Source organism: Pinus tabuliformis, chromosome 3_2 (genome assembly GCF_031772625.1).
Source record: "Pinus tabuliformis cultivar Carrire ecotype Pingquan chromosome 3_2, CPIR1, whole genome shotgun sequence".
NCBI classification, from domain to species: Eukaryota; Viridiplantae; Streptophyta; class Pinopsida; order Pinales; family Pinaceae; genus Pinus; species Pinus tabuliformis.
In genome coordinates, this window is record NC_142302.1 from 284,210,577 (window position 1) to 284,220,128 (window position 9,552).

Genomic DNA, 9,552 nt, shown 5'->3' on the forward strand with positions numbered 1-9,552 from the left:
CTAACTTGATTGTAAGGTGTAGCGTCTGCCAGACTCTTGGTTGATTAACAAAAATTCCGAGCCAAGGCAACATAGTTGTTTCGATTAGGGTTCAGGGGTAGATAGGTCCACAAGTAGTATAGTCGTCAGAGTCTTAGTTTCATCTCTAGTGTTGCTTCACTGCCAGCACGCCTAGATAATACCCCGATGGAGTCACATAGGAACACAAGCATGGCTTCGCTACTAGTGAGCCTAGTCTATACCCTGGCAGAGTTACTCACATCACCTCCCTATGCAGGAATCCTTTCTCTTCTTTCGCCTTATTCATTTTTCATTTTTTGACTTTTCAGTTTTGAATTTTTTCATTTTTACTATGCATAACACTTATTCATTCCAGAGGTGGAAGAGGGATCTTGACTTGCTGAGAGCAGAGGAGGTTGTTCCAGCATATAAGTAGTTTATTATATCTCTGGCATGCCTATTAAGGCTTTCCCCATCACCTTCCTCTACTTGACTGAGCTGACAAGGGTTAACCAAAAAAAAATTGACTAGAGAAGGTGACACTAGTTAGAGCGCAAGCATTGTGTTTGCACTAAGGTTCACTTCGAATAGTACGTATTTTCCCTCGATGTATCATGGACTAAGAGTAACAAGTTCATCATACAAATGCAAGATGATAGATAAAAGAGTAGCGATAGTTGTGCAAACCATCTTGTACTTTACCCAGCTCATTTCATGAGTCACACATGGTTTCATGAAAACTAACCTATGAATGAAAATAGAGAACAAACTAACAATCAACAAAGAAAAGAAAGAGCAGAAGCAAAAATGAAAGTGAAACAAGTAAACTAGCAAGCAGGCAAACAAACAAGCAAACAAAGCATGTAAGAAAACAAGCATGCAAGCAAACACTACTCCTATTCCTACACTAACGGTGCATGGGCCTGATCAAGTGAAGTGATATTTCCAATGTAGCCACTAACGCATTGGTAGACCCATGTTGGTGAAGGCTTGGTCAACAAGTAACCCAATCGTGCATACCAGCATACAAGAAAGATATAATAGTGAAGATAACCACACTTCGTGTTTGAAAGTGACCACAGGACATAAGTGGGTGCATGTGCATGATGGACAGTCCGTGGACTTATCATGGTGCTATGTGACACTACATGTAACTTTGAAGCACAAGCGCACTCTTGACTATGACATGCAAGCAAACGAAAGAAGCAAAGATAACTTGCATCGTGCACGAGTGCTTGGGATGTAAGACTCCTCCAATGCATGAGCAATGGGATCATGGAGTTTGAGTGGAGCAAGTGTTTTCTATGTGTGATATGGATCTTCAATGCATACAGATGAGTGATGAGGAGCCTTGGGTGATTGAACAATTTCATGATCAGAGGTGAGACTAACCCCAAGAGAGCGAGGACCTGACATAACCATCATCTTGAGTTGAAGTGTCTCGACAGTCTTGGGTGTCTCAACTTCATCATCGAGTAGATCATCATAAGCCAGTGGCTTCAAAAGATCAACTATGATAGATTCACGACTGTGATAAAAAATGGAAGAAAATGAATCACAACTACCACAATCAGAAAAATCAATGAATTCTTCAGCATCCTCATGATCAGACAAATCAAACAGAGGGTTAGATTAAAAGCGAACGAACTCATCCTCTGTGTTTTTGGAAAAGAAGGATGAAGGATCAAGGGGATCTTCAATGAATAACTTATCCTGTCTGTTGTCAAATGATGGACTAGCATCCGGTGAGTCCTACGAGTGATCAACAATGGGTGCATCCGTAGATGAAGACACACATACAAAATCATGGATGGAAGGTTCACCAAAGAAGCTTGGAAGGAATGGAGGGGGATCGGACGGAAGGGAGTCATCCTTCGCCAAGTGTTGATGTTCAAGATCCAAGGAAAATTTTAAGAACCACCCTAAATTTATATGTATAATAAATGGGCGAATCCCCATGATAGATAGGAAAAATGGGAGGTGATTTTATCACTAATATAATATGTATATATATATATTTTTTGTTGAATCTCTCACCAAATTATATTATCTTGTAAAATCATGGTGAATCTTTCACTGAATTATAAAATCTTGTAAGATCTTGGAAAATCTTTCACTGAATAATAAAACATTGTGAAGTCTTGGCGAATGTTTTGTTAAAGTATGAAACCATATATGATAATAATAAAACATATTCATTAAACTGTAATATACTAACATACATGTTTGGAAAAAAGAAACATAATTTTCACTTCCTACAAACAATGTTGCAAGTTTTAGTGGCCATTTTTGTCATGGTAGGAGAGATTAATGTTTTCTCTACCACTTTTGTCAAGCTACCACTTTTTCCAAGCTGTCAAATTTCTTTCTTATTCCATAGGCTCCAACTACGAGATAAAAAAAAACACATCAAGTTTGGTTACCCAAACATGCCAAGAAGTAGCAAGTCCCAACTATATAATATAATGAAGGAGTAGGTATCCCAAAGGCCTGAAGGGGATCTAATGGAAAGAAGTGAAGCCTTCCAATCAATATATAAATACATAAATGTAGATTTATTATTATTTTAATTGGAAATCTTCAATTAAATAATAAAATGTAATTACGTCTCTCCCAATATAAATTTCTTATTAGCATAATTCACTACCTTCATACCATTTTTAACAGCGTTGTAAGATGTGGATTAATTTCCTTTTTGGTGCACAATCTCCACCTTTTAGGACAATATGGTGCAGTGATCCAACCACTACAGATCATTATGACAAACTAAGAATAGCAGAGAAGATGAAAGGTTGTACAAACTAGCATATTTTTCAAACAACTAATCCAAGATCAGTGCCTTAACTTTTTAATGAAGATATCATATTGAGAATGTTTGAAAAATGGTGGGAAATGTGGGCAGCGACTATCTCTCTTCTGCGAGGGTGATGCATAAAAAGTTAAGATTTCATTGTTTTGATTTTTTTTTTTGTTAAATCAGAAAAACCAATACTAATGGAGATATCGGTATTTTTTACTAAATTTTATGAAGTGACTAAATGTAGCTTTAACCATTCACCTTAAGATTTTTTTTACAATATAATTTCCTAAGTCTATTTAATATCTTCATTCTCATAAAAACCAACCTATATCCATCTTAACTCCACATCTACCACTCTTAGAGGGATACAATCTATTTATCCCTCACAGCACTTGGTAGACCTAGAATTAAGATGGATCTAAGCTGATAGAATTTCCCCTTTAAATAGTCTATGCTCACATGAATACCATGGTATTACCATGGATCAACACCATGGGTTATCATAAACCTGGAGCTTAAAAACTACTATTAGTAATTTATAAAAATTAATAATTGATTTTTATTTTATTTTTTTTATTTTAACCAAGTTAAAATGTTTAAGTGACATTAAATTACAAGATCCATTTTTACTCTTGATCTACCAAGCCTTGAGAAGGATCAAATATTTTTTCACTCTATGTTAGTTTGCATATCACGATATTTGATCCAGAGTAAAATGGATCTATGCTAGTTTAATTCCCCCCTTCAAAGAGGTTGCATTCCATGTGAATACCATGGGTCAATACCATGTGCCATCTTTATTTTTATTAATACTAATATTAGGGTTAATAATGTTTTTATGCATGGTATTAATAACAATTTGGCCCATGATATTTGGCCCATAGGCTTCACCTAAATATAACACATTTTTTGAGTGTTCGTAAATATAAGGTGGCTTATGGAGTAAATATAAAAAATGTTTTATTTATTTACCATACCTCTCGTTTATTTATATTTTTATTAATTTACCATACCTTTTTTATAAATATGGTATTTGGCCCATAGGATTCAATTAAATAAAACCTCTTTTTTGAGTCTTCTTAAATAGAAAGAGGGTTATGGACTAAATATAGAAAGAGGTTTTATTTATTTACCATACCTATAGTTTATTTATATTTTTATTTATTTACCATACCTTTGAAGTATAAAAAGAGGTTTTATTTATTTACCATACCTCCACTTTATTTATATTTTTATTTATTTACACGCTTGCGTGTTCATAAATATAAGGTGACATATGGAGTAAATATAAAAAATTGTTTTATTTATTTACCATACCTCTCGTTTATTTATATTTTTATTAATTTACCATACCTCTTTTATAAATATGGTATTTGGCCCATAGGATTCACTTAAATGAAACCTCGTTTTTGAGCCTTCTTAAATAGAAAGAGGGTTATGGACTAAATATAAAAAGAGGTTTTATTTATTTACCATACCTCTAGTTTATTTGTATTGTTATTTATTTACCATACCTTTGGAGTAAGTATAAAAAGAGCTTTTATTTATTTACCATACCCCCACTATATTTATATTTTTATTTATAACTATCATAAATACATTCTCTTGAAAATGAGGGCGAATGGAAGATTGTAACTCCTAATTTCAAGGGCTAAATTTACTTTTTTTACCCTCTCCCTTAAAATAAGGTGGGCCAACCTCCATACCTAATTTTTTTATAAAATAAATTTGAGGTGATTTGTAACAAAGTACTATGATACAAAATATTCGACCAATAAAAAAATAAAACCCCTTAATTTAGCCCAAGGGCGAAAATTCGCCGCTAAAATTTTCCATGTCAAGATCCCACTCATACCCTTCATGAATGATAGTGCATGCTGGTTGTGCAACACCAACTCCGTCAGTGGGTTGTTCCTTGTTCACAACAAGTGAAGAGTCTGGAATGTGAAAACACAAGACATCATCATCCAGAGGAACACCTGGGTGCGAAGAGGGAGGTCGATGAAAAGAATGCATATGCAAACTCGAAGGATTAACATCCAAATCTGTGTGAAAATTAAGTGGAGTGATGTTTGGAGGGTGTGAAGGATGAAGAGATGTGCGAACATGATCCTCAACATCACTGGGCGATGGTGGAACTATTGAATGAAAGGAAGGCAGACAGTCTGTTGAGACAGTGCCTACTCCCACATGGGATTGCGCAGTTCCATCAAAAAAGAAGGTTGAGCGAAGCTGGACATCAAGCTTTCTCTTTGGATGGGAAGATTTCTTAAGACAATACTCAAACTAGTCCCATAGATAAGCAAACTTCATCTGGCTCTTCGGAGCTTGAAACTGTAAGTCACGGAAGCACTACCAAAAATCAATAATGGATTTATGTGAAGCCCTCGGTTGCTCTAACAGTTTCCATTCAAGATGGTTTGTATCAAAATGATGGAATGTGTCTTCAATAAGATCACAAAAGTTCTCACATGAGTGCACAGTGTCATCAGGTAAGCTGAGAAACCAACGAAATGGAGATTCACAAAGTGTGAATGCAAGCAGCAGACTGGCTTGTTCGTCAGTAAACTCATATTTCTCATAAATCATGGAAACGAAGTTATGTAAGTGCTCAGGCCATGCCACTTTTCCTTCACCATCTTACGTGTGAGTGGATAAGAGATTGAAAAGCTTCCCCGAGATGGAGACATCTTCACGATTTGGAAAACACCTCGGGGGAAGAAGAATGCAAGATTTCGTGACAGATATGCAAGGGTTCAAAACTAGATGAGAGGACACTACTTGTCATCAGGCCCTCCTTCTAGCGCCGTAAATGTTGACAGTGTTGGAATCACCAACATGTCAAGGGGATGTCGCCGGTAAGATGTCCCAATTAGACCTTAGACCATTTGGTGTAGGAGTCCCAGCAGTGGGTCATAAGGTAATGCCTTGACCGTGATGTCGCACAGATGCAAGTAAGATAACTCTGTCAGTATCAAGGGTGTGACTGATGCAGTGAGTCAATGAATGAGTATGAGAGGTTCTAACACTTCAAAAGGGGAGGAAGGTTAAGGTGAGTTCTAGGTTGAAAGGGATCAATCACAACTTAGCTAGGAACACATAACACAAAGGACATGCACAACTTCCCGCAGAGCAGTCGACACGGATGCAGCTGTTGGCTGGATAAATCATTCTTGCAGACAAGACCAATCTCCCTAGTATCACAAGATAATCTAGCAACAAACAGACAAAGAAATCTATATTTCTCTAGACATATACAATTTACAAATAAAGACTATAGAGGTGTTACAATCCTATCTTAGATCCAGCGCTTGTTCGTTGTAGTCATCCCTCAATCGTCCGAAAGAGTTATCCTTTAAAGAGCCACAAACACAAACAAGAAAACATCAAATAAAACCTACATAGCAAACATCATAAATCATGCCTATTATGGTGATCAAGGAATCCATAAAATAAACCATAAATGAACAACTTATTGAGAAAAACAAACTTATTTGTATTAACTTTGAAGAAGAAGAACCTTAAAACCTTTTCAGCCTTGATGTTGAACAAGCTATTCCTGAGGTCCGAAACAGGAATTTCCTTTACTTTTACAAGCCTTTCACTCTTCCAAATGAGATCTTAGAAGTATGTAATCTCTCCTCATAAAAGCTCAACTAAGAAGACTAAGTTCCAACAACATTTCACCTCAAAAACATTCATCTTTCAACCTCCCCAATAACCAACCCAATGCTTCATTTTATAGTGCAGAGGGAGGAGGTTATAGGTCCACCTATGAAGGGATAGAGTCCTTCTTCAAAGGGATAAGCTCCTCACATCAAGGGGTTAGCTCCTTAAGGTATGGGATGCATGAACCTTAAGGTATGGGATGACATTTCCAATACTTTAACGAGCTGGAAAGGACAAGAGCTCGATAATATTTTCATATTTAATGAGTTTGAAAAGGGTTTAAAGAGGACTCTAGTCTCATCATGGTGACAAGTCCAATGTCATCAGGGTCTAACAAGTCTGACATAGGTAAAACTCGGAGTCTTTTTCATGTTTATAGATTTTGAAAAAAACACGGAAATGAAAACTCTAGAGGGGTCCTTTTTCATAAATTTGTGTCCCTCGAGCCTGGAAAAGTATAAAATAATACTCGAGAGAACCGCTTGACCATTATGATCAAGGAGTACTTTTCATAATTAGTGACTCCAATCTGAAAATTGAAAAAGTGATTGAAGACACGTCGTTTCATAACCAGTGTCGAACTTGAAATGACAAAAGTCCGACGATATTTTCATGTTTATACGGTCAGAAAAGAGCTGTAAGTGGACCACCTTTTTATTCCGTTTAATGAGTTATAAAGGGAAAAACTTGGCAATCCTTTCATATTTTACGAGTCAGAAAAGAGCTTAAAGAAGACTCATCCTAGAGGAACAAGTGGTATAAAGGGTAGCAACTGGTTCCAGCAATGGTGGAATTGCTCAAAACATGTAATGGTTAAGAGGCTGGCTAATAAAACCACTCATATTTACGGTCCCTCAGGAAGGGTAAACAATCAAGTGGAAGTGTATGATCGGCCAAAAGAATGGAGGTGATGGGAGGAACACAACCAAGGCTCAAAAGGTTGATAGCATGGCAATCACAAAGGTTATTTACCGAAGGTGGGTTAATTTTTTAACGAGCTTGCACTGTGGGGAACTATGCTCGGATTCGGTTTCATGTTTACACAAGCTTGAAATGAAAAACTATGCTTGTTATAAGTTCACATGCCCCCAACATAATGATGCAAATCGAGGTACATGCCCCCCAAGCTTCATTGCATTCAATGAGGTGGATGGAATGAAGGTTCACTTTCGAGGGAGTTGTTTCATTTTTTAATGAGGTTGCCACAGTAAAAGAACTATCCTCATAACCCTTGTTTCATTTTTTAAACGAGCTTGACATAAGACAAAGAACTATTCTCCATGATCCTTGTGTCATTTTTTAATGAGCTTGACACAAGACAAGGAACTGTGCTCAGGACTCCTTGTTTCATTTTTTAACAAGCTTGACACAAGACAACGAACTATGCTCAAGACACAGTAACTGAATACCTTGCCCCCAAGCGGTAATTGACTACCTTGCCCCCCAGGCAGTAACTGATTGGGGGGCAAGGTAGTCAGTGACCGCCTGGGGTGCAACCCCAAGGTAGTCAGTTTCCGCCTGGAGGGCTACCTCAAGGTTTTCAACCTTCAGGACAATACATACCCCAAGGTCAACCCCAGACTCAATATGTTCCTCATGGGGCCTATCAACCCCATATTCAGTATGTGCCTTAGGGTTATCAACCTCAAGATCAGTACCCAACTCAAGGTTTCCAACCGCCTTCTGGTCAATCATTTTTACAAGGGGTTGGAAATGTACTGCCTAATTATCAACCCTACGTTCAACCAGGTTATAGTCATCCATATGCACAACCTTTTATGAGTCCCAGAATGAACATGGTGTGGGATCTATCTCAAACTCAACAGGCTTTGCAACCTAATGTGTAGTTACCTTATCAAGCTGGACAACCTTTGGTTTCTGGTCCAACCCAGCAACCCGTCCAGCCTACTGTTCAAATCCCTGCATTTGGTATAGTTCAGTAGCCTGGGCCTAGCTCACCTCAGACTCTACCTCAAACTGCTGTTGCAACTTCTATTCAACTTACCACACCTCTTTCTAGAGTATCTGTAGCTCTGATTTCTACTACCCCTGCATCAGTGCAAATTTGTCAAGTCTCTGTGCCTTAGTCAGGACCTACAGTTCAGAATTTGGTCCAGAAACCTACAGGACAAGCTGGTCCAAGTACGATTGCTACAAGTCAACTGCAATTTACGTATCAACTGTACCAGGGGCAGTATCAATTCGGTTCTACTGTACAAAACCCAGTTTATCAGAATGAACCGTATCCTGGCTATACTTATCAACAGCCTCACCAACCTCAGTTTGGTCTAGTTAATCCTGGTTTTCCAGGAGGTTATAACATTCCTAATGCAAATCCGATTCCAGGTTATCCTGGATATCCTCCTCCTAGAGCTAGTCTTGTTACTCAAGGTTTTCATGACCCTGACCATTAGTTACCATTTATTGCAACTTTGGATTTACCTGATTTGTCATGCCTTACGAACGATCCAATTTACTATCTTCTGTATTGGCTGCCAATGCCTAATAAGTTTCCCAGTGATATACCGAAATTTGAGGGTAAGTCAGGGGAGGATCCGTCAAATCACGTCATGACTTATCACCTATGGCATGCATCTAATTCAATCATTGATGATTCAATTCATTTGCATCTTTTTCAATGAACTCTCATTGGTCTTGCCACCAAATGGTACATTTAGTTACCATGAGGCTCTTTTTATAATTTCAGTTAGCTAGCCACTTCTTTCTTAACTCATTTTCAGTTGCCTGTCAGATACGATAATGGCATAGAACTGTTAACTTCAGTAAAACAATCCACATCCACATATATTTCAAATCATATTCATGAATGGCGATGTAGAAGGCGTTTAGTGAAAGTTTTCATTCTGGACCAGATTTTAGCATAATGGTTCATTAAATCATTGTTACCTAAAATCACTGAAGATGTAGCTAAGGCAGGAGTTGTCATTGAAGAGCAATTCATTGCTCAAGCTTAGTACCTTGACCTCATTTATACGCAGTGAGGTACTTTACACGAAAAAATCCCTGATCTTCCAAAAACTACAGCTCCTTCAGGGACTCATGCTGCTGATGGTATGATTAGT